At 48.7% G+C, this 26,416-nt stretch overlaps 1 protein-coding gene and 1 non-coding gene across 4 annotated transcripts in view; both read right to left on the reverse strand.

The window, feature by feature from the left end:
- LOC144125277 (multiple C2 and transmembrane domain-containing protein-like) overlaps positions 1-26,416 on the reverse strand; it is a 200,579-nt gene that overhangs the window by 104,996 nt on the left and 69,167 nt on the right. The gene's annotated exons all lie outside the window — the stretch shown is intronic.
- Positions 10,222-10,381, reverse strand: LOC144126479 (U1 spliceosomal RNA). Its single transcript, XR_013313519.1, has one exon. It is a non-coding gene; the product is annotated as a U1 spliceosomal RNA (small nuclear RNA).

Here is a 26,416-nt window from a genome sequence, read left to right on the forward strand (position 1 = left end):
CTCACAGTATCAATTATATATATATATATATATATATATATATATATATGGCCCTTTCTTTTCACGATTTTCAGAAATTCAGGACAAGGGCAGAGGGAGGGCGACGTTTTTATTCCTAAATGGGGTAGAAACGCGATCTTGTTTTAAAATGCTACGTAATTCAGCTTGCTTTTCTTTGCGTGGGTTGTATTTCTAAAAGGAAGAAAATTAACAATGAGGAGTACTTTTGTGGCCAAACATAAAATACTGTTTCTATGCCTTGAAGTGCTACCCCTGCAACGCAACTGGCCGGCGTTTGGCCATTAATAAACACTAGAATGGCCGCTGCCGACGTGGAAACTGAATTACGCCAATATATTCAATTCTTTCCACATAAAAAAATAATAAGGCAGCAAATAGAGCCCATTCTACCTGCTCCTTTTCCATCCCATGTTCACCGTGATACAGCTAGACTGTGCGCCCGTGCCTCCATTCCGAGGCGCTCATAAGCAGCCAGAAAGATTGCGAACATCTTCGTCGAGCTTGGCCTTATAAAGGCTTCTAACCGGCTCAACTGCTCTCCGCTCGGCGACTTAAATAGGGGTGCATTCGCCGACTGCCCGAAGGTTCTATTTCACGAACGCGGTATGCGCCTGAGTGCTGCGGTAGAGTATACGGGCTGGTGATATCGCTCGCTTGAAGACGCCCTCATTTGAGTGATATGGACTCGTAAAGGCTGTAAGCCAACCCCTAAGATAGGCTCTCTGAATACAGCTGCAACGCTTTATGCGATTGCAGCGGACGAAATCTCGCAGAGTAGATCGCACGCACTGAAATCATACGGGGTAATCCAGAGATCTCGAGAATATTTTCCTCGTAATGGAACGGGAAATGTAGATATATAAAAAAGTTACGTAGAACCATGCTTCCTTTATGTACATGGTCACTTATTGTGAAAAGGAACACCGGAGCGCGTGGTCGCCGCACTTCGCGAAGCTCTGCCGCCGACAGTCCGAGAGAATCGTCAACAAAGGCGCATGCGCCTGGTATACCTACTGTAAGGCCGCGCTTCACCAATGCGTACATACATTTTTTTTATTCCCTTGGCTTGCGGTCACTGCGGGCTTCCAGTCTACGCTCCCCTCCCCCCTACCCGCGTGCCTACCCCCCCCCCCCTACCCCCGCAAGCAGTGGCAAAGGCGCAGGAGGAACTGGCTGATTGACCACTGTGACGGCCGAAGACACCTGGCTTTGTTAAGCGCGCCAAGAAAGCATGCGAGGCGCACACAACGAGCACGTGGCGCCGCTTGGTCTTATACCCCTGTCACACGGGCATTTCGAGGGCCCTCGAACCGATAGTCTATCGACTCAAAGGCGATCGAGCGCTGCCACACGGGCAGTTTCAATGGCGATCGAGTCAATAGCCTATCGAGTCAACGGAGTAGCGCAGAACTCCATCGAGATTTCGAGGGCCTTCGAGCGCTGCCGTTGCTCCGAGCGGCGCCAAGCGCACTTTCGTACACGACACATTCACGGTGCAGAAACATGAACAAACATTACTCGCATAAAATTTAATGTAAGCAGCTTGTAAAATTATTTTAAAAATATATTAGAGTGGTTTTAAGTGCATTAAGAGCATTAATTTTGCGTTGCAGTCTTTGCGTTGCTTGCGTACTTAACGTTGACAACATGGCGGCACCCTGCCCGCCCGCTTCACAGCGATAACAGCTTCGTCGCTAATCCCTCAAAGCAATATCGTGTTCTAAGCTGTTGTATTCGCCTTCGATTTGCCCATTCTTACTCTCGCATAAAGTTTCAAGAGAAAAATAGCTCTTGTTTTTCAGATATCATGGCGATTTCCTCGGTCTTAAGCCTGACGAAGCAGCGCTCCGACGCAGTTGGACTGGCATGGTTTTGGCTCGTCTTGTATTAGAATGGCTACAGCAGTGTCTGCATCTGTCCGTCGCGTGCGCCCAATTAAAAGGATTTTAAACGACATGCGCGTATGCGTGTATTTAAGCCTTTCGTATACATTTATCAAATATTTTTGTTATTTTTGTAAAATATAAAGTAGCGATTGTGGCGCCGCACAAGCGTAGAGTGAGACACGAGAACCATTTCAATGGCCATTGAGATTTGCCGTGTAGCAGCGGCGAGTTCGATGGCGATTGAGAATCTCGAAGACCCTCGACTCGAGGGTGATTGAAACTGGCCGTGTGACAGGGGTATTAGGCAGCATTCCCACTGCGGCAGAATGCGGACCACCTCGCATTCCGCGATGGGCCCCTTTTTTCTTTTTTGGCATTCTCGATAGCACCGAAGCGTCGCGGTTCTCCGCCGTCTGACATTCCTGCGGCGAGCCAGTGGAGCCAGTGGTCCCGCCAATTAGCTGAAAAACAACTTTTCATTCTTCGAGAGGCCACGCGCGGGTGCGGCAGGGAAGGGGAAAGCATCATGCGCTAAGGCCGAGAACTCCCCTCGGGGAGAGGGTTCTCAAAATGTTTTCTGTATGTGTTTCTTTTTCTTTATAGCCAAGCCCCGGGCTCGAAGTTGGGTCCAACCTTCAGGGGCTGTGGCTACCTCCATTGGTTATCGAAGCTTAGGGCGGGCCTCGATATATGACCGCCCTAACTTCTTTGTTTGCGAAACCTTTAAAATTGCACGTAAAATCATTGGAGAGCAGTGTTATCTAGTTGAGCTAGAGGCTCCGTGCAGTGGCACGTAATTCTACAGCCCTAGACTCTAACCTCGGGTCGATGAGTAAGGTCTTGTCGAGTTTCTCTGTATGAGATCTTTTCTTTTAAGTTACAGTTTGACTGTCTGTGTGACACAACTTGTAACGCAGTTTGCCCTTGTACATCCTGTAAATATATTTTCTCTGTCTCCATCATCTGGCATCAATCATCGTCTGCTCCTCCCACACCGTCGAATTCACGATTGGAGAGGTCCTGTGCCCCTCCGAAGAAACGCAAAGAACCATCATTGGATTTACTCCGCCCGTTCTCACCGGCTCTCGGCGCCAGCGCTCCGCTAAGCGCGGAGGCCACGCGTTCCCGTGTTCCCTTTCACAATAAGCGACCCTGTGCAACCGGCAAAATCCTACGCGCAAAACTATAGAAAACTGGGCACAACTGCATCGCCGCACCATCTGATGTTGCACTGCTGGTGTCGAGATCTTGGTCTGCGCATGACCGCCCTTTCGTTCTCAGCCGTGTCTTTATTCGCAGTTTCCGGCGAACAAGCTTGTGATATGTTAATGCGGCGAGTTGGGCGTGTTGGTACATGGTTTTCTGGAAAAGCAGCGCTGAACAGACGAGGACAGAGACGAGGCGACAAGGACGGGCGCTGAACTGACAACAAATTTTATTGAAGGGATTCACACTTATAAACGTAGTGTAGCTACCATTCGCGCATGCTCAGAAAAGTCAGCTCTTTTGGTGAAAGGGCGATAGAGGCTGTGCTGACGCAGCCCTCTCCCAGGCTATATATCTGATTTGATTCTGCTATTTCTCTAGTCATACGTACACTGCTCTTTCTGATTATGGAGGTGTCATCGAGTGCAGGAGTACAATCTAGGCAAGTGATACAGTGACTTGCGAGGAAGCCTTCAAAATCTTTTCCCTCGCGTGCATTTTTCACGTTCAAGGCATGCTCTGTTAACCTCTCGTTCACGCATCTCCCAGTTTGGCCAACATACGTCTTTCCACAACTTAACGGAATTTTGTAAACTACACCTTCTGTGCAATCAACATAAGGCCGCCTATGTTTTTTGCCACAGCCACGCTGCTGGGTCGCCTCCGGATTAGTGATCCTGCAAAGCTTGGACAGCTTGTGAGGGGCAGAGAAGACCACTTTCACGTCGTAACGCTGGGCTACCTCGAGCCGGGCTTTGTTTCGTTGCCGGCTGCACATCGGTTCAGCCTGAATTAAAAATATAGAAATCGAGAGCGTGAATTTTTGAGAGATAAAAATGAATTGAGGGTGCCAATTTCAAAGGGGCACCGTTGCGAGTTTCTGTACTAATTCCGGAGCGGTAACACAGCACAAGAACCCCCTTTTGAAACTGGCCTCCAGCGGAGTACACTTTTGGCGCAAGTGATCGTCCTTTCATCTCGCCTACGGGGAGCGAACATGTTTCCCTGACTGCATGCCTAATTAGAAAGTTTTTGAAACCGTAAAAAAAAAAACAGCCACTTGCGCTTCTCAGGTGTTACCTCAGTTCCAAGGAGGCAACGGTGCAAAAGCGCGGCCTTTCATCGCGGTCCGGTCATACGTGAAGCGCAGCCAGTGTGTAGGCTTTTCGACTCATCCGCCAACTTAGGGACGCAGTCGGTTAGTTGCGAACTTTGCTGCGCTCGCGCGCGTAGCGCCACGCGTGACTTTCGCGCCCTCTCTCGGACGCAGTCGGAGCACGCGTCAAAGCGGCCGCGGTAATGCATTGCGCCGACGCGTTTGATCAAAGCGAAACGCGTGCGCGGACTTCTACGCTATACAGAGGAACGCCGGTTACAGGACGTGACCGGCAACGAGATATGCCGCGCGAACGCAGACGGTCCCGCGCAGATGAATATTCTATATGACCGAAAGGTAAAAAAAACGCGAAGTGCATTTACCATACGAGCCTTCCATCCTCTGAAAGCGTTCGCGTGCGCACGCTTCTACACTGTTGAAGACACGGCTGACATTCTCAGCCAGCCAAATTGCTTTTAGTGAACATTGGGCACGTTCCGTACATAGCCCATTTGCTTTCCACTCCCTAGCCATGTTTTTCACCTGAAATCAGTCGACAAGCCATGTCATCGATAACCACTGACTCGAGCGATCGATTGATGAGTGGCAGAGAGACGTCGTGTCTCAGCACCACTAAGTAGATATTCGGCCGCGTTCCCTTACGTCCCTCAATGTGAATGTGACGTCGGGTGAGTGGGAGCTCCGGCTCCCCTGTGTGAGTAGCGCTTTAGGGCTTCGCGAAATGCGGTGGCCACGTGCTCGCGTGTTCCCTTTCACAATAAGCGACCCTGTACAACCGGTCGGATGAGATTACTAAGTTTATAGGGTTAGGGTGGTCGCAGCTGGCACAGGACTGGGTCAGTTGGAAATAAGTGAAAGAGGACTTTGTCATGCAGTGGAAGTAATGGCGCTGATGATGACGATGTATAAGTGTACATCGGGTACATAGACACGTATACCATTCAGCGCATACGTGACCGCTTAGGTAGGTGGATAAGCTGTCCATGTTATATACAGGTGAACTCGGCAGAAGACGAAGTGGCAGACGTTGAAGATGGCCTCGATTGAATAGATGGGTCTCTATGGGGGCTCCAGTAAGATGAAGGACAGAGGAAAGGCGAGGTACTCTGTCACCAGCCGCAAGTGCAATCGGTTGGAATGCACTTCTACACCAGTTACCCCTGGCGTATCGCAGGTGCATATGGATGTATTTTTTTATTTTTGGTCTAATGAATGCGATTTTACTTCGCTATGTTAGTGCACGAGAAAGAACTACTCACTGAAAGCATCCAGTGCTTGAAAAAAAATTTTGTTGCACACTTTGCGAAGGATATAAACCTAAGCCGTCAATTAGGAAGAAGCTGCGGATAATTAAACTTTCGCTTTCTGTAGCAAACGCTGTAAGGTGATGTATCGTCTACAACTTCGTTATCGAAAGGGTTTTTTTTTTTTCTGAAAAAGCCCCCCAGCGAGTGGCTCTTGCTTACTTTCAAAAATGACTTCAAAATATATTTTAAAAATACAAAACCTATAATAACTGTATTACCCCCCCCCCCCCCCCTCTTTTATGATCTTTTTTCAAGCATAATCCCACCGCGATCAATACGCCCCAAAGCTCTTAAGCGCATATCAGAGGAGGCTGGAGGGGAACTTTCCTTATTCGGCTCTTTTAAATCCCTCAGCTTTGCTACGTCCGTCAATACTTTTCTGCGCGACGAATGTTCGATTCGGTTGTCAAAGAATTCTCGCTCACTCAATATAAAAAAAATACGTATATAAAAGTTTCGGACTGAAAACTAATGGCTGCGAGAGCAAGCCGCGTAACGGCACTCTAAGCACAAATTCGGCTATACGGGAGTAAAAAAGGACAACTTACTCTTTTCTGCTCTTTTCTACTCTTTTCGGTTTAGAGTGGACGAAGACGCCATTCATGACAACTTGGCCCGTGAGGTGCAGAACATTCGCTTCGTGACTCAAAAGCGCTAGCGGGGAGAACTAACCCGCAGGGCGCACACCGTAATCCGATTTCGCTTAGCCCGAGGCACTTGAAACATCCGACAAGATCGAAGAGACCCAGCTCCTTTCAACGAATGCGTCGCCTTCGGTTGGCGCTCCAGAAAACCCCGACTTCCCGGTCCGGAGCGAAAAAAAAATAGAGTACTATTTGTCTCGTCTTGCCAGTTTCGCAGAAGGCTGACTGACAGCAGAAAAGCAAGTTACGGCCGGACTCCCACTTGCATACGTGTGTAGCCCAACGGAACCACAACAGACGTGGAAACGGCAAAAGCGCGGATTGACAAAGAGACAGCCACGTCAAGTGGTCGTTGAACTCGATAGGAGTCACACCCGGGGTCCGCGTTCCTGTCGGCGTTACAAAGCCTTTGAGTCGCTCCGCGACGTCGACGACACGAGGCACGCACAATGCGATCTCCTTTTTTTTTTTCTAATGGCTCCTAGACTACAGTGTCAGTTTTTTTTTCGTTTTATTCATGCCTCCGGTCTTGCAACAATGAAAATGGCAGGCCCGCCTTCCGTGGTCTACCATCTACGCGTAGTCTTCACCTAACGGTTATTCGCAGCTACACGCTCTATTGTTCTCTTTGAAGAAGCGGCAACTGTCTAAAACCAAGGAACCAATCCTGATGACAGTTTCGTTGCTTCCACCTCAACGTAGGAGCAAGTGGCGCGCTTATTAGTGCCGTTCATTCTAATCCTTTTTTGTTCTTACTATGCTTACGCACACCCGCAGCCAAAAGTTTATTCGATGCAATTTAAGCGAAAATATTTAATTTCATGGCCTTCTTTGCACGTAGACTGGAATTGATATACGTGGCCTGATTTTGAATGTTTAAATTACACGGTGCACCACTGCTGCTACGGCAATGAGCCCTAGGTACAAACGAGAAAAATTTCGGTCAATGTCACGATGCGTAGGCGCTTGAAGGCAGGTGTGTCCCTCTGCCAGTACTCGGCGCCGGATCACTGTGAAGAATGATTGTTCCAACAAGTAACCGTCCTCTTTGCGTCACAAGAGTGACCTTCCTCTCATTTGTGTCCCTCCTGCGGCCCAAGAAAGCAGGGATAATAAAAAAACCAGAACCTCTCTTCTGCTCTGCGAACGAACTCCAAACTCTAAACACTCCCTTTTATGAAGGGGAGTGTGCTAGAAGACAGCTCACTCCCTTTTTTACTATCCTTTCTGTTTATAGTGTACGGACACACATGGAGCATATGCAGAATGCCAATGCCGCGCTCCGATCCGCGCTCTCAGCACGCCGCCCACAGTCGTCAATACTGATCAATCCTTCGCGTGTGCACCCCCCCTATCCATAATTGGCTCCGCATGGAAATAGCGAACCAACTAACGGACGGGGCGGCGTCCAACTTCGCCACGGAGGGCGCCGTCACCGGCCCGTCCCTATAGCGGCCGTTCCGCCGTGCATGTCGCGGCGGCCCGTTCGCTGGGCTCGTCGGCCGCGTACTGAGGGCAGCGCTATAAGGAACTGCGTTGCCACCGCTAACCGTCATTTATCGCCGTTCCGTGGAGAATTAATGAACGCCTAAATGGGCAGAGCGTTGCGGCACCCGCCGAGAAGGAGGGCCGCCAGCGCCGCCTAGCGCTCCTCACGTCATTCGTTAGCGTGTAGGCGCAGTCTCAAGATAATCTGGAGGTAGCGGGAAAGGGGGGTGGACACACCTCGAAACCTTCATTCACAGGGCGAAGTAGACCATCAGGTGCAGCGGCCACGTACGCGCAAATGGCGGCCCTTTTTTTCAAAAATCTTAAGTCAGCTGCACATCATCGATGCCGGTACAAGTAGTGGCGGGAGAGCCAGTTTTTGCTGGAGCTAATATAAGCGCAACTAAGGCGCGTTATGAGTAGTAAGATTTTGACACAGCAAATGTGACGACACCACCCGCAGCTGTCAAATGTTGACAAGAATGTTCAGCACTTCGTCTGAGCGTCGTCCAGCGACACCATTTGTTCATAAGGGAAAACTGCAACGTGCGAAATCAATTAAAAATTTTGTAAAGGGCTCTAATGCCTGCCCAAAGAGCCTGTTTAAACGCACGCCTGCACTAGCTGTAGTGATCTAAGACGCGAAAGAGGGCTTGTCTTAGTGCCTACCAGAGTTGTACGTAATGTGTTACGAATAATTGATTACTTGTAAATAGGCCGAGTACTTTCTTTTTCAAATGACTGCATTGCTAACAAGGCACTCGTAGCAATAGCAGTGATAATTTAAACACTTATCGAAGAGAATATTTCGGCAAGGCTTAGTTTCCTCTTTCAAGAAGCGCACCTAAGCGCTAGCAGCCGAGTGGATTCTAAAATAGAAATTCGTGAACCTTTTTTTTTAATCTAAGGCGAAGAAAGTTCGAATTCGGCCGGGATGGTCAAAAGGATTAGCCCTGTTAGCGGAGCGCACGGCTCTCACGCCAGGAACTGGGACTGTAAGTTGAAATTTGCGCTGTCTATCATTTAATAGGTCTTGGAACAAAAGAGCTTCTCCACAGTGAGCACCCCCCCCCCCCCCAATGGTTTTCTATCAGCCTCCTCTCGACATTGTTGCGATGTATTAGCGCCAGATTTCGCCGTTTCTCAAAAGCACTCACGCCATAAGAGAGAGGAGCCAAAAAGCTGAAAGAAAATGTCTAATCTAGATTATTTGCAAAGACTAATTCTTAGAATAGGCTTTCTATACGAGGCATCTGCCTCGTTACTTGAGGTTATAAAGACGCTTCAGTCGGAAGAGAACGTCATATACGGGATATGTCCTCTCCCTGGTATCAAACTTGTCATCCTACTAAAGAAGTTGAATATGATGCACCTGCACAAGTCCAGTGAAGAATAGACAGCCTTGTAGATAAAGGGTGGACAGCATGGTAGATGAAGAAGACGTATAGGTTGTAGCTCGCAGCTTTTGTGCATCGTTCTACAAGATGTTCAGACAAGTTGCTTAAGGTAATCCCACGGAACAACCACTATGACTACTATTTCATGGACCATTGTGAAAAACTGTGTTGCCAGGGGACTTCGCGCACTACGAATAGTCCAACAGACCCCTTGTGAGGGGCTAATGCAGCCTGAAGAACCTTAAAACGGCGGTCGAAGCTTGCCGCCGTACGGGTCAATGGATTCATGGACGCTCCGTTGTTTCAGAAATTACTTGCGTGCGACTACCCTGTTTTGTTCCGAGCAGCTTTTAACATGTGAAGTAATAATGTGCAATGAGCATTTGGAACTTTTGGAGCTCACAAAACAAGCATGCAAACACAATCGAGTCAACAAGGTCAGCCCCCGCCGCGGTGGCTCAGTGGTTAGGGCGCTCGACTACTGATCCGGAGTTCCCGGGTTCGAACCCGACCGCGGCGGCTGCGTTTTTATGGAGGAAAAACGCTAAGGCGCCCGTGTGCTGTGCGATGTCAGTGCACGTTAAAGATCCCCAGGTGGTCGAAATTATTCCGGAGCCCCTCCACGACGGCACCACCCTCTTTCTTTCTTTCACTCCCTCCTTTATCCCTTCCCTTACGGCGCGGTTCAGGTGTCCACCGATATATGAGACAGATACTGCGCCATTTCCTTTCCCCCAAAAACCAATTAATAACAACAAGGTCAGCAAGCCTACTACTACGACCAACTCTTCATAGCGTGCGTACCAGTGAGGTAAAAAAAAAATGGAGCTCTTTGCGTATATTATGCCCTTTTGTAAACTCTTTTTTTTTTACGATAAGCACCGCTTTTAGCGTTTGCGCCATACAACTAGAATTTCAATATCAAATAAACACCGAAAGATATCAGTCGATTTTTATCAGAAATAACCACCGGAAAGGACACGTAATAAATTACATCTTCTTGGAATTCTGTAATGCACAGATTACTTTTACGAGAAGTACCGTTCTCTGTAATTCAATTTCTTTTTCCAGTAATCGATTACTAGTAATCAGCTACTTTGTTCACTAAAAACAAGTTGTAACCACTGGTATAACTTCAAGAACCTTTCTTTTTTTCAGGGGCTGGCGCGGACGCCGAGCCCCACTACCAAAAATTTTATGCCCCAGCCTCCCCAGTTTGGGGAAGTGGCGTGCGTCAGCCCACCGCAGTGCAACGACGGGCCTCAGCACGGAGCCCGACCATCGTGGCAAACGCCAGTGCTAACACGGAACGTTCCTTCCTGATAGATAACGCAATGGTCTGGCTGCGGAATGTACCTACATAACGCCTTCCCAAAGTGTAGCATGTAGCGCACGCACACACACGCACGGGCACACACACACGCACCCACACGCACACACGCATGCACGCACGCACGCGCACGAGTAAGCATTTCAGCACTTGATGTTGACAGCACTTAAAGTACGCCTATTCTGTATCCTAACCGATATATCATTAGGCGAAACAACAGCGGAAGCAGAGCACCATGAGACGAGAGTCCACCAGGCAACACCACTGCAGGCGCATCATTGCAGGCGCGGAATCACTTGTCGTGCGTGAACTAGGACACGCTGGGGTTTCTCGCCGAATACCGCGGGACTCCTAAATAAATCACTCGGGCGCCAACTCACACTGCTAACGTAACGGCGACACGGAACAAGCTCCGCCCGAAAGAAACCTCTTCTCGGAGCCCGGGCCGCCGCGCTGCTTCGGCAAAGTTCGTCCTCGACTCATTCTTTGCACAACTAACCTGATCCGGCACAGGGAAACGGAGACCGCGCAAGACTCATCTCGCTTTTCTCTGCCCCGGGGGATTCATCTGGTTCCTGCGGCGTGATGATCCGCCTTATTTAATAAGCGTGCCTGCCGCCTCCGCTAAATCCTCCGGAAAGATATGTGTGCTCGCCTTCGTTGCGGCATGCACTCGTGTCCCGGGACACAAACGAAACGAGGAAGAGAAGGGGCAACTGCCCGGAACGCTTGCTAGCAGCGCCACGAGAGCGAAGCGGATGCAGTGTTGCGTGCACTGGCCTTGCCTCCAAGGAAGCGAAATGGGTTAACTGGGAGAAAGGTTTAAAAGATGTTGAAGGGTCGCTCATGTTATGTTATTCGAGTTCTTGACGTCAGGATTATGTGTAAATGTGGAGGGAGAACTGCGACAAGAAAAAGTGAGCTTTTTCTTTTTTTATCCGAGGAGGGGGGGTGGGGGGGGCTCATACGAGTTAAATCCAAAACCTGAAATTATGTGAAATTACTATCAGAATCAACTAGCTTTTTAAACCAATGCTTTGCAGCGGATGTAAAAAATTCTGAGTTTTTCTCAGTTTTCTCAGGGTGGATTTGGACCATTTTTACAAAAAAGCTCGTGGTGTTTGGAGTACAGTTGCGAGTTTAGTCAACTGTAACGATGGCAGTTAACTGATCCTGGAGCCGTTGGATGGATAATTTGAGCTATTAATCAATGGTTCGCGTCACATGACAATTGACATATCACAAGGCCTATTATTGTGATCTGTGGGTCATATGGTGGCAGTGACAAATGTGACCGTGATGTGTCGTGACGTTATTTTATGCGAACGACGACAGAAAGATTTCGGAGGGGGCGTTCTAGCTGCAACCGCCAACAATGCGAAAATTCAGAGCTAAAATTGATAGCCGACGTTTAAAACGAAAGAACGGACGCCCAGGAAGGTGTTTCATAACCAAGAGGATGTCGCGAGCAGTAGCAGCAGAGTAATACAAAAAAAAAAGTTCTGAACGCGAAGAGACGGCGGCAAGAACAACTAGGAAAGATGGGGTGTGGGTGAGAGGCCGAACGAGACCTGGGAACAGCGTGTAAAAGAACGGAAGCGCAAAGGGTCGTGACACACAATTCTCCCCTGCTATATGGCTTCGGTCTTTCCCCCTGCTTTTATCTTCAGCAAAATACCGCATGTTTTTTTTTTTCAAACAATGCAGTGTTACTTTTCTTTTTTATATAAAATTTAACGAATAAATTTCTGTATACGCGCTCACGTCAGGCATTACCTGACACAAACGAACAAAACTGTTGTAGTGAGCGCGCATTTCGACATTACCTCTCCCTTGAGTCCTCGCTGAATTCGCCCCTACAAATACGCACCTAAAAGCGCAAGCGTATGGCGCGATTTTTCTCTTGTTTCACGAGCCTCGAGGGCCAACCTCGCCAAATACCGTGCAGTACTGTGAACTCTGTGTAGCGGGCGCCGGTGAATCAGGCGCCGAGTTCGCAGAGTTGGTCGCCCACCGAAAAGGAACGTGAATGATGTTGGCGGTCGTACAGTCGGCTGTCGCGATTGGATAGGTCGTGTGCGGCGGTCAATTAATGACTAACTGCTCTGTCGTACAAACACGCAGCTCTGTGGACTCGGTTCCCTGATAAATTGACCCCCAGCTCTCGCTTTCATATCAACGTACCTGGTTTTAGTAAGATGGAGCATGATTGAGTAACGAGGGGTCGTATTGGCGGCTAGCTTCGACGATGGATGTTTCGAAGCACGCGTTAGGCAACGATCTACAATCGAATATTCACAGCTGCTACTTCGTTGCTTCAGCACGTGCCGTAAGGTCGTGGTGGTAATGGTTTTATTGAAATAATAGTAAAAAGGAAGGAAAAGATTTTTGCTAGTCCCGGCATTTGCCATCGATACTGAAGCACCTGAGCTGGGGCAGCGGAAATAAAGGATAGCAGGCAGAATGGAGAAATGAAATGAAAGAGGTGAGGGGACAGAAAGAGAGGATATGGGAAGAAGTAATCTGGAAGTACTCTGGTGATGAATTTCAATTCAGTTCGGTACTTCTTTCGATTGATATTAGTGTCAGGCCCTTCTAGTATAGGAGTGTGATGAATGAGCTCACAAGGAAGGGTGCAAGTGTGTGTTCGCGCGCGTTTTACAGCGACAGCTGTTAAGGAGCCCGTTCCTTATATGTTTCGCGTTGTTGTAGTAGTAGGTGGAGAAGTAGCAGCCGGAGTAACCGGAGGGTGTCTGCCGCGGGAACCTCTGTTATCAACGGAACTATCAGTAGGGTGGTTGTACAAATAGCAGTAAACGAACAATTTTTTTTCCAGAAAACCTTCACTGGCCAATGACCCAGCTCTCTCTTTCCAGACTGCCGGCAGAGTCACAAAAGGATACAGCCCATCCTCTTATCCCCCCTCAATGCCTTCCGCGCTTGGTCCAGTTCTTTCCTGCATCCCTTTGTGGTACGCACAAAGGAATGCATGAAAACAACATAAGAGTTCTTAATGTGTAATGGTATAAGGAAATCTTCAGTATCATTGCAAAAGATTCTTTGTTGAGTTTTTATTGTTGAAAGACATGAATGCCCGACTTCCTGATGACTCTCTAATGTGTCACAAGGAATGCATGAACATGACACCAGAAACTCAAAGCTCATTTTTGTAAGGAGGAGGGTATGGCGAGAGCGTAAGAATGCACAACCGATGAGAGGTTACCCTGCAAAGAGGTGAAGGAGTGTTACCGTGAAAGAAGGAAGATATGGCGAGAGCATAGGAATGAGTAACCGGTGGGTGTTTAGCACAGGAACTGATTATAAAGCATACTCTAGCGCAAGAATCACTCTCTGTGAATTTTGTCTGTGAATTTTTTTGTACGTTTGCTTGTTTGTTCTAAGGGGTAGATGTTTTCATGAAGGTATTGGCTCATTACACAGCCGACGAATATCAGCACATATAAATAATAGGCAAATGTCAAGTTATTATCACTACCACAGATAATCTCACTTCAAATTTGATAACGTGTATAGGTATTGGCTTCTGCCGCGCCGGAAACAACAAGGACGAACAGTAGTAAGCTTCCGAACGACTCCTAATTACTCATGGGTCGTTCTAATCCCTCAAGAGCAGCGGGTTAGCGACGCCAATGTTATTTGTCATTAAAGTTCAAAGCCCACGAAGATCTGCGCCTTCAAGGAAATCGATGTGCTCGGTCAAGTCGAAACACTAGCACGTGCGCACACACGCACATTTCTGCAGAAATAGACACAGGCGCCGAAACTACACAGCCAATGGAGAACAATCATCAGTCATGAAGGAGTTGGGGAAACACACAGGACGCACTGAAAGTAGAGCGCCTTTTTTTTTGTTGTTGTTGACCAAGAACCTTGCCAAAGCCAAGCGCACGGGCGGTAATAACTGACTGCCTTTCGAATCGCAACCTGGCGAGAGTGTTATGTTGACTGCTTTAAAAAGTCTGTCAATTTTAGCACGGTTCTTCAACCAACGTCGAACGAAACGCTTGCGCTCGACTGTTCATCGCGTAGAAAACTAAGTAGTGCAACTAGTACGGCAATGGCCGGTCGGGCGGAAATTGAAAAGGAAGAGTCGCCGGATGGAAAGCTGATACGCGGCTTCCACTGTGCGGTAAACAAAAAATGAACGAAACAATGGCGGAAGAAGTAACGGAAGTAACGGAAGAAGTAAGAAGTAACGGACTGCCGGCGCATTATAAGCATCTGTTAACTTTGCAGCTTTCTGAAAAACAAAACAAAAACAGGGTGCTGAAAGTAACAGCAAGGGAGGGAGTTTCAGCAAGAAAGAGTAAGAAAACTTAATTATGCAAAAGTTGCGAAAACTAGTTCCCTCTCAGCCACGAGAAGTAAAAATGTGTGAGCTAATGACTGAAGCTCGAATGTTCCTAAAAGCTCCGCAATGACGGCTGTGCACGTGCGGAGATTTTGGAAATATTCCGGCGTATTACGCAATCGGAAGCGGGTCCATCCGGTCGCTTCGTACTCGAAGTCGAGGCTTACGCTGTATTCACGACTGCGCCCTTCCCCCCGGTACTTCCGTTCCGCGCTAGGAGCTCGAGTGGTCACCATTAAAAGCCGTACATTATGACCCACCAGAACTTCGACGTTACCGAGCGACGAATGAAAAAAAAAATGAGTTTAAGAAAAGAAAGTGGGATTAAAGTAGTTCCTCCCATGCAGGCTGCATGGAAGGCTGCCGAATGCAAACAGAGCACGATGCTGATGATCTCGGCACACGGAAGTAATGAGCGACGTCCGGATCGGATTTTATGAAATAAAAAATTAAAGCAACTGCTCTAACATTAACGCCAGAAGGTCGTGACGCGCGGATGCTTTCGGGGCTCAGAACATCACCGTCGAGCACGCTGATGCGTATATGAAAATTTTAAAAAATAATAAAAGGAAAACTGGGCTTCGTCGAGGAAGAGCGCCGTACGGAAATATTGGCTCTGCTCGTCGAAGCAAGCTCGCTGAGCGACCTCCCAGTTTTTGTTTAATTCATCTCAGCGCAGTGAAGAAGTCTTCAAGGCTATTCACAACGACTCTTTTCAGAGGACTGAGCACGCACGCGTAATTAATGATGATGGTGCTCTTTCGTTACACGGTCGCTTGAAAAGTGTTTGCCGCAAGTCTCGTGTAATCAAGCATGTAATTAGTCATGCAAACTTCTTATTGAGCGACCCTCGCGTGCGCCTTCACTTCAACAGCTGCCCTTAATTAGTGACTGGCTTTCGTTTTTCTTTTTATTTCTGTTTTCTACAAGCAATAAACTAAATAAAGCAACCGAATATAGCCCAGTTTCGCACCTCAAGAATCTGCATAACCATCAGTCGACTGTAAAACACGAAACACCAAACAGTCACTCAGTTCTGCGCGGGTACCACTCCTTATCCCACCGATCTTTTTTTAGTTTCAACGCTGCCTGAAACTAGTGGTTTTATCTGTGGAAGCCATCTCGCGTGTAGATATTGTATCGGTTTTTAATTTTATGAACTAGACCCGTGAGAGCCTTGTCGAAGTCATTTATTGGCCAACGACTGCGCCCCTTACCCCAGCATGGGTACCACAGTGAGCACCGTGATGATGGTTATGACACGGCATGATTTCGAACACGCTACTTTTTAACGCTGAAAGCGTTAGGTCTCTTGATTTTCTTACATTTTATTTCTTCTCCGCAGCAGCTGACTTACATACCTCCTTCCAGATGCCACGGGTAAGCGCCAATCATTTGCCATTTAAATTAAACTTAGCGACGAAGACAGAGAGAGGTAAAGAGGAGGAGAAAAGGCAGGGATGCGCCTGGTTGTGGCAGCCAAGAGAACTATAACTGCTGGTCCTGAATTCCTGGTATGTGCCATGTTTACTGAGGTAAACAACACGTTGGCCAGAATGGTGAAGGCGTCTATAAACGCATTCATGTGCATAAGCTTCGTGCTTCCATGCCATCATATATCAAGTTCGTCCCACTCAGTGAATTGACACATGCATATGCTTGAAGTGTTTTTTTTTTAGACAAATAGGCCCTTTCAATTAGATAGTTCCTTCTTGTGGTTTGCTATCCAGAACGTGGTGACGCAGGCGGACATATTATACTTCTTCATTGCCAACCGTTAGTAGAAAACTAAAAACTTGTAGAACAGTTAACACTCCGTATAAAGCGAATTTCATCGCAACCATGTCCTCCCAATCTCGACTTTCGCTGACGCCTCCTTGCCTCCGCTATACGATCATTACCGATAATTCGGGACAGCGCCCAGCCAGTGTCGCTAAGCCTAACGGCTTACATAGTTGTGTTCTGCAGCAATTCGGTTATTCTTTTTATTTCGTCACGGACGATGTCAAACGCGCTGTTGAAGGTGAGGACCGGGGTCGCTTCTCGACACAACCTCGGTCAAGATGACGCCCGCTCCGACCCGGGCAGGAGTGCCGCTGAGTGAAGGGGTTTGTTAGAGGAGAAAGAAGACTTGGCTTATTTTACATATTTACAAGCTTTTGAGTTCAGAAGTGAGCTGCTTCAACTGCATCTGCCGTCCAGTTTTATACACTCGTCTTCCCTAAATTTCCCAGGTAGGGGACGCCCTCGCCGTGGTAGGTGTTGCCAAAACTTTCACTCTCACACACAAACGGACACCTCCGCACACATGGAAACGCCCCTGGCAGACGTTGAGCCCGAGGGAGAGGGGGATGCGGCCAGGACCCCGCCAGGCTGGTAGGAGACGTCAGCTGGTCGGCCCGCTCTCCACCGGTCGGCGAACTTCGAAGAAACCGAGGCGCAAAGCTGGAGCGCCCCGTCGAGAGATAATCCCAAGTGGTTTTGCCATTAGCGATGGCCGGCGAAGCCTTTGGACGAGCCGCTATGGTGATCCGTTCCCACGCCGGAAGTTCTGTACCCGTCCGGATCCCGGGAAGCCAGGAGTAGTCGGGTCGGTAGATACGCCGGGGAAGATCTGAAGACAGCCGGAACCACTTGGCTGGCGGCGGCGGCAGCGACTCCTTAAAGGGATTTTCGCAGAACCCTGCTCCCCGCTTATCCCACGCCACGACCTGGCGAGCGCGGTAAATGCACCCCGCAGACACCTGGCGAGAGATGCTGCCTTGATGGCAATCCTCGAGACCTGCTGGCACCACTGGCTGGCGTCAATTCCTAATAGCGCTATTTTTTGAGTGTTCGAAGCCATGCGCCACGTAGTGGCCGCCAAGTGAACTAGACGCGCTAGTCGAGAATTATAATGCGGATAGCCCGATCTCGCCGTCGACCGCGGTTTTCGCCTCTGTTGCAAAACTTTCCGCAGCTCACCACTGTGAGCGCTGCACTGACCATTGGTGCAGCGCTCACAGGCACTGCGTCGATGGGCAGTGCCCTCCCCTTTAAAGAGCAATGACAAAAAGCCTTGCACCCGCTCTTTCCCTTACCCTCTCCCCTTCTCTTTTCTTCGCTTGGTGAATGAAACACGATGGATGCCGCGATCAATGGGAAACGAGGAATTAACAGTTGTCGCTGTTAAAGAGCGATAGGAACAAGGTTGTCAAGAATCCTTATCAGTAGCAAGTTATAGCGTACGATTAGTCACCACGCTTTGATGTGTCATGATTGGCTGGTCGGTGTCCATTAGCCCAAGACAATGGTCGCCCCAAGAATCCGGTAGTCGGGGGCAGTAGGAAAAGAAATTAATAAGAAGGATCATAAGAAACAAAATGAGAATGGAGTCAGTTTAGAGTAAAGCAAGGTGTATTCTACCACCGTGTAGGTACGTGGTTGTCCTGGTTGGTTCTTATGCCTCTACAAAAAAAAAAGACTTCAGCTGGTGCTTAATTTCTCAAGACACTGCGCCAGGACGTATGCTCCTATAGACTTACGGAACGTTAAATGCGGGCTTACTGTTGCTTCATTCCGCAGAACCAACACATCCAATGATTAGTTCCGCAGGAGAAGACAGCAGTAGTGGTTTCTGCTGAGTTGGAATAGTAGTTATTGTGTTGTCTACCGCCCTGGTCATCGTATTTCTGTGCGCTTTCTTTGCAATGTGAAAGCTCCCTAAGTCTTAAGCGACTCTCGCCTTACTTCTGTCCGTGTGTTTTTTTCCACCATCCACTACGTCATCATCGTACGAAAAAGCACAGCGTCATGCTCTCTTCAAAGTTCTTCCCGCCACGCTTCCAATCCGTGCAAAACATAAAGCCGCAGCATCGTGACTAGTCCTGACGCACGCCAAACCTCTTGCGCAGCTCCCTAACCGGTAGCTGGCGGAAACCGTTCTCCCATATGTGACAGCTGGTAATACGCCGGCAGTGCATTCGTTTAATGATCCACGCCTACACATGCTACAGGGGCTGCGCATTATTCAAGGTAATCATTCTAATTGCAGCGCGTGAGCTCCCACTCATATACAGTAACTGAAGTCCGTAATCGCGCCTTCGTGCGGCGAGTCCATCGGTAGCACTGTGCTCGATGCATTCAGAGCAAACCGGTGCAAAGTGCTCTGCAGGCTCGCGTCGAAGCACGTTCTCTCTATCGATCTCGAACGGCCCTGCCGCATTATAGCGTGTGCGCAACTCGCGAAAGCGCTATTTTCCGGTTCCGGCAATGAGGAGTAAATTACGCCTTGGCGGACTCAATTATATGTATACGCCTGCGGGTGCTTTGGTAGAAACCTCTCGAGATTTATTGCCGCGCGTTCACCCTAATCCGATTAGAACGGGTCTCCGAAGAATTCAAAGCAGGATTTAGCCGCAGCGGACAAAATATGCCAGCGGACGCGTAATGTATATGGCTTGCAATGTGTGGGATTACGCGGCGGCGCATTCTTTAACGGGATTGCGGTCTCGGTTTTTCTGGTTTCGTCTTAAGAACCTCGCATCGCGCACATTCTAAAGATGCCCACTGACGGCACTCGCGGATTCTTCTAATCATCAGGAAAAGATCAATGAAAGAAAAGCGTGTTTAGTTTTTTCCTCAAAGAATACGCAAGAACATGGACGATAACTCCATATTGAAGAATGCGCCAGTAATGAACCAGCGTCTTGGCGCCGTAAATTCAATATATTTGGAACAATGAGGGCTACGTTATGATAATGCAGGCAGCACGCCCCGTGTTTTATTGAAGTAAACTCGCCGCTGGTGATAGTGAGGCCCTTCAACCACTGTGCGTGTGTGTGTGAGTGTGAGGTGCACAAAAGATCCTCGGAAGATGTGTGAACGCGGTGCGTCGACAGCGGTGCGTCGGACAGCGGAGCGCAGCGCGTGCCAGCCCAGCGTTGCGCGTGTGCGCGTGCGAATGGTGTGTGCGAGGCGACGGCGACAAAGAGCGTGGCGAACACGAGGAGCGGAGAGCTGACGTGTCAAAAAAAAAAAACCGAGGTGTTAAGGAGGACAGCGCGGCGGAGTTCGTGTGATTCAAGCGTGGAGGTGGCAGCCGTCGGACGTTGGGTCCGTGCTGTCGTGGACCTCCCTTGGATCACAGACGCAAGCCTCCTGCGTTCTTTGCAGGTGTGGAGGTGGCAGTCGATGGACTGAGGGTCCGTGCTGCCTAAATGCATTCTTGGATAGTCTGTTTTAAGCCTCTGGCGTTTCGTGACGCCTTTGGCGGGACCTGGCTACGTTTCTCCTGCGGCTGCCAAGTTCTTCGGGTTGTTGACGGGAGACCAGCGGCGTCTCCCTGTGTTCCACTCTGCTCCCAGTACTACCTGGCTCCCTTCCGCCGCTTCCTTCGACGCATCGCCAGCGACGCGTCGCACTACATCGACCCGCGTTCGCCTTGTCTGCAAGGCATCCCCGCTTCACCTGGGACGCTCAGTACCTGGTGAACTCTTTCTTTTTATTCTGTAGTGTTGTACGCGTATTGAGTGTGTGTTTTTCTTGTTGGCGTGTGCGTTTGTTATTGTCCCCTTTCTTTAAATTATAAATACGGCTTCGTTTTGTTTTGTTTAATCTATTTGTTCTCTTGTTCGAACCTGCACGCGATAGCGTTCACCTTCGGAAAGTCGGGGACGCGCTACCAATTCGCGACAGTGAGTGTGCTACATGTCTTTTCTTGTTTCTAGATTATGCATCACGAGTCCATGAGGAGGATAGTATACAGGTTACATCCTGACTCTCTACTTCATGCTGATTATGTTTTGTCTTACTGTTCTGTTATGCCGACAGAGGGTGCTGGTGAGAGGGAGGCATTTGAGCGAACGCAATCACCATCGGGCCCTTTTGGTTGCATTGTTATCGTCCGAAAGCGGCCTGCCCGGAACGCCTTCATGCATACAACTTTTGAAGCGTACTTCTTTCGCCCTGTCACCATTCGTAGTTGCGACTTGTGACATCATGAATGACATCTGATCAAGTGATGTCATCCGCTGGCTCCGGTATCGAAGGCGCGGCTGACCAATTGCAATGAAGCAAAACATGTGCCCCCATGTGCAAGGTTTCAAAAAGAGTTGCAGAGAGCTGCTGAGATTTGCTACCAGAGTTGCAGAAACGGACAAGTCCCAGTGGTGTTCATGCTTAACAACAAGGAAAGATACGTTTAAATTTAATGTAACGGCCCGATCCTTGAACGGACCTTTTTAGTCTCTCTCTCTCTCTCACACACACCCTCGCTCTCTCTCTCACACACACACACACTCTATCTCTCTCTCTCTCTCTCTCACACACACACACACACGCGCGCGCGCGCGCACGCACGCACACACACAGGTGACTAAGAATAACAAATGCCGACCCTTAGCACGGACCACGGTAAAGGAATTAAAGTCGTGCAGATCTCCACCAAGCTCGATGACGACAAACAGCAGAAGATTCGGAGCTTACTTGACACGTATGCAGACATCTATTCCGAGATTCCCGGGGCATCACGCACACAAACAGGCACGCACACACACACAAAGGTACGCACGCGCGCGCACGTCAGCATGTCTATTTAACCTAAACTTGCATAATAAATCCGCTTTACTGGTAACAATATTCAGCAGGCGCCAGCCGGCCACGACCTGCCCGCGGCGAAAGAACCCGTTCACACAAGAAGAAGAAATAACAAGCAAGCACAAGGAGCAAATCGCTATTCATCACCAGCAGCGCAAGCATGACACCGTGCTATTTTCTTTGCCTCGAGGCTCAAAGACTCATAACAAAAGACGCACGATCTCGGAGCCCTGCGAGAGATTTATGCAAAGCCTGGCTGCCTACGGATCCGAACAGCCTCGAGCTGCCAGCTTGTCGCGCTATGAATGGGCGCTTTTGAGAGGCAGGCGAGTGAACCGCGTAGCGATTCAAAGGCAAAAATCACCTACACATTTTCGGCTGACGCTTACCAAACTGCCTTTTCAGCAGAAAGTTTGACTTCCGCCCCGAGCAAATTGCGTCTCGTGCAAGTCAGGCGCGCAAGCGGCCTCTGCGAACTGCCACAGTTCGTTGCGGTGTATGTGTGCGTGTGCCAAACTTTATGGGACACCGCGCAGGCATCCGAATCGTTCCTGGACCGGCGCCAATCCCTAATACTGGCTGACTTGACAAATAACTATCTCTTTTCGCACTCATGCCTCCTTCTCTCACTCTCCCTCTTTCATTTGCTCTCTCATTCTCTCCTAATTACTGCACGTCGAATCCCCTGGGCAAAAAGTTATCCTCAAGGAAACCGAACACGTAGGCGCCAATATTCGTTCAGGCACTGAAGCCGACAGCGAAATATTCGCTCTCGAGGAGATGGCTTCCAAAAATAGCGTGCAGGTGCCGGTCCCCAAGCAGCTTCCGTGCGCTTTCCGCATTTCTTCCGGCCGGAGAGCGCGTTTCAAGCTACATAAAACACATGTGGGTCCAACGCCCCCTTCGTATGCTTATATGATCGTAAATTTTCCCTAATGAGTCTGGTCTCTGAAAATTTTGGTGATAAATCACGCCCTCGAGCCAGAAAAGAAAAGAAAATACCATTCGACATCCCCAAACAGCCGGTCTGTTTTCTTAAATAAGCCCAAAGAAGAATACTGCACGCTGTAATCCGTGATAATGATGCTGGCGGCAAGGTTGTTTTCAATAATTTCGTTTTTTTAATTAATTGGTTTTGGGGGAAAGGAAATGGCGCAGTATCTGTCTCATATATCGTTGGACACCTGAATAAATAATAATTGGTTTTTTTGGGGGAAAGGAAATGGCGCAGTATCTGTCTCATATATCGTTGGACACCTGAACCGCGCCGTAAGGGAAGGGATAAGAGAGGGAGTGAAAGATAATAATAATAATAATAATAATAATAATAATAATAATAGTAATGATAATAATATTAATAATAATAATAAGAATAATAATAATAATAATAATAATTGGTTTTTGGGGAAAGGAAATGGCGCAGTATCTGTCTCATACATCGTTGGACACCTGAACCGCGCCGTAAGGGAAGGGATAAAGGAGGGAGTGAAAGATGAAAGGAAGGAGGAGGTGCCGTAGTGGAGGGCTCCGGAATAATTTCGACCACCTGGGGATCTTTAACGTGCACTGACATCGCACAGCACACGGGCGCCTTAGCGTTTTTCCTCCATAAAAACGCAGCCGCCGCGGTCGGGTTCGAACCCGGGAACTCCGGGAACTCCGGACACCTGAACCGCGCCGTAATCCCGGGAAGGGACAAAGGAGGGAGTGAAAGAAGAAGGGAAGAAGGAGGTGCCGTAGTGGAAGGCTCCGGAATAATTTCGACCACCTGGGGATCTTTAACGTGCACTGACATCGCACAGCACACGGGCGCCTTAGCGTTTTTCCTCCATAAAAACGCAGCCGCCGCGGTCGGGTTCGAACCCGGGAACTCCGGGAACTCTGGACACCTGAACCGCGCCGTAATCCCGGGAAGGGACAAGGGAGGGAGTGAAAGAAGAAGGGAAGAAGGAGGTGCCGTAGTGGAGGACTCCGGAATAATTTCGACCACCTGGGGATCTTTAAGTGCACTGACATCGCACAGCACACGGGCGCCTTAGCGTTTTTCCTCCATAAGAACGCAGCCGCCGCGGTCGGGTTTGTTTCCGTTTCTAGCTTTTTCGCCTAGTAGGTAACATGAGATGGCTCCCGGAAAAAGAAAATAAAAATTGAAAATTGGTTTTGAGGAGAGGAAATGACGCAGTAACTGTATCACATATCTCGCTGGACACCCGAACCATGCCGTAAGGGAAGGGAGGAAGGTGGAGTGTCAGAATAAAGAAAGATCGAGGTGCCGTAGTGGAGGTCTACAGAATAATTTTGACCACCTGGGATGAAATAGAAACGAAATTCTTTTTGTTTTTTGCTTTTTTGCGGGAAATCGTAAATTCCTCCGTTCACTGAAATCCGCCAGGGAAGATGTTTCGCTCTGTCACCTTTGAATAGTTCGTTGTATCGCAAACATGGCACGGGAAAACCAAACGACAAAACAGAAGCAAAACTTTTATTGGCTGAACCACAGCACAGACCATTGCGCCTGAACAGAAATGTTCTGGCTCAGTACGGTACGGTGTGATACGGTGCGAAGCTACGGTTCGGCTCTGAGTAACACCGTAGAGAAAGGATCCGGGGTATTTTCGACTTCCTGGGGTTCCTCATAGTACACTGGTATAACACAGTACTCCGACGTTCTTACATGTCTCCAACCGAAATGCGGCCCCCGCGGCTAGGATTCGAACTCGCTACCTCTTGCTGAGCAGCAGTAGATTGCTTAGGTCATGTGCACTGCGCCGCCGCGGCGGGTAAATAAAATTCCCTCTCTGTCCTTGTAACTCTCGCTGGCCTGCCCACTCGTTCACCAAACAAACACCAAGGTCCCCGCGCCCACACGACGTCGCGTGCGCAGATCCGTCCGCAAACGTCCAAACTCGTGAAAGCGACGCGCGGAATCCGAACGAAACTCCAAAGACCGCGCACTAGTGGGATAGGTGCAGGTCACTCCAATACGGAAGGGAAAGAAAAGTTCGGGCAAAAAATACGAATTCTTTAATTATTTCACTAATAGAGTGGAAAATAAATTTTGGATAATGTACGCCGAGAAGACAACTAGTTATAAAACAGGAAAAAGTATGCAAGTATGCTTTATAAATCAGGCAAAAGTGTGCTTGTCACGCATAATAAAGGAGAATAATAAGTGAGTAACCACTCACTGGGATCCACCCACGCGCAGCCATACGGCTGCATATGCAAGCTATACAGCCTCCACAGAAACTTCTTAGTTAAAGAAAATTTAGTCCTGGTCACGGGTTCGAACCCTGGATGTCGCAGCACAAATAAATTAGTAAGCCAAACGATATCAGCACAGGGACTGCGATGACGCAGGAGAGCAGGGAGAGAAAGTACGAACCGCAATTAAGTTGCCGCCGTTTTAATCAAAATAATAAAAATGAAGGCAAAGATTTCTACCAGCCCCGGCATCTGCTATCCCTACTGGAAGGACCTGGGCTGGGGCAGCGGAAATAAAGGGATAGCAGGCAGATTGGAGAAATTAAATGGAAGGGGTGAGGGAACAGCCAGAAAGGATAGGGGGGGGGGGGGGGGGAGAGGTCAGAAACTGTATACAAGTATTCTATTTACAAATTCACATAAGTACAGGTCGGGCGCGCGGGATGTCCATAAACGAAAAAGGAAAGCAGCAGACAATTTTCCCATAATCCCCTGCGCCGTTTCCGGAAATGCCCTTCACCCATAGCCCACAACCACATCATACGACTATATAACCCCATATAGCATGACGAGAGATAACATGACCACCAATGACATGCTCGCCAATGGTATTACCGCAGATGGTATTGCCATAGCTGATATGACAGGTGACATGTACAGCTTCCCAAATGACATGCAGGTGAACGCCGGAGTTTTTGATCATGACATATTACGATGGCAGAAAAGGTCACCCACCCTTTCTCCTCCGATCTATACGCCTGACTTCTCGACGCCCTTCCTAGTTCAACGAATGAGCCCAGACACGCGTAGCGCGGTAAACAACACGGCCGCCGACAAAGGCGGCCAAATGGCATTCAATCAGTAGACGGGGCCTCTACACCGTCGCCCCTTTTCACGGTCGCCGCCAACGCGAGAAGCTAATGAGCGCCCGCACAATCGCGGCGGCGCCTGCATAATTTGGACAGGAAGCAAATCTACGGGACAGAAAAGCGCGCGCGCGCGCCCATGCACCGACAGAAGAGACTCGTCTCTTTTTTTCCTCTTCCGCTAGACGCCGCACCGTCTTTGCGCAAAGCCGCGCATGCAGTATACAGTCACGCTGCTGATCGCATTTTATACTGCGAACTGTATGACCTACCCGCAGGGAGGAAAAAACACGTCGCAATCAAGAGAAATTCCTAATTTGTTTATTCAAAAAGCGACAATTATTCAAACTTGCGCACCCCTTAGTCTGCTGAATCACGAATGAGCTGCACGTAATTTGTTTTGCTCCGTTTGCTAGTTTCTGCGAGTGATTCCCAGTTTGCGACCGACACAATCTGCCCAGCAGTGAATCCCATGGAGCAAGGCCAGGAGAGAGTATACTCACACATCCTCTTAAATGCAGGCAAACGCACGTGCACATATAACAAGTGTTTCGCCTCCAAAGCGTTTATGCTTCTGACTCCAAAACTTCGGCCGGAGAAGAATACGAGTTTTAATGCGTACCGTGCACTTCAATATTAGCAATGTGTAGGCTTTGCAACCACAAGTACAGGTACGAGCAAAGCAAAACAAAATACTTTGTTCACTCTCAAGGACTATATATTTGTTTTTACTTCTGCATCATTAAAGGAATAACGCCTACTCAGTAAAACTAGTCAAAGTAAAACAAAAAAGCTCGTTTTGCAGCCATTTTCGGTGCGTTTTTGATTGACTGCAGGCATTAAAGTGTCTCCTTTCGTAATGTATCCATTTGTACTATAATCATGAGTTTTGCCCGTATGTAACGCATAAGGCCTGCACGCTCTGTAGTTAATCCAGTGTAGTTTATCGTCCAGGCGGGAGTAGTTTATAACGGAAGAGACAATTTAAAATTAGGTCTCGCC

Source organism: Amblyomma americanum, chromosome 3 (assembly GCF_052857255.1).
Source record: "Amblyomma americanum isolate KBUSLIRL-KWMA chromosome 3, ASM5285725v1, whole genome shotgun sequence".
In the NCBI taxonomy this organism is placed as follows: domain Eukaryota; kingdom Metazoa; phylum Arthropoda; class Arachnida; order Ixodida; family Ixodidae; genus Amblyomma; species Amblyomma americanum.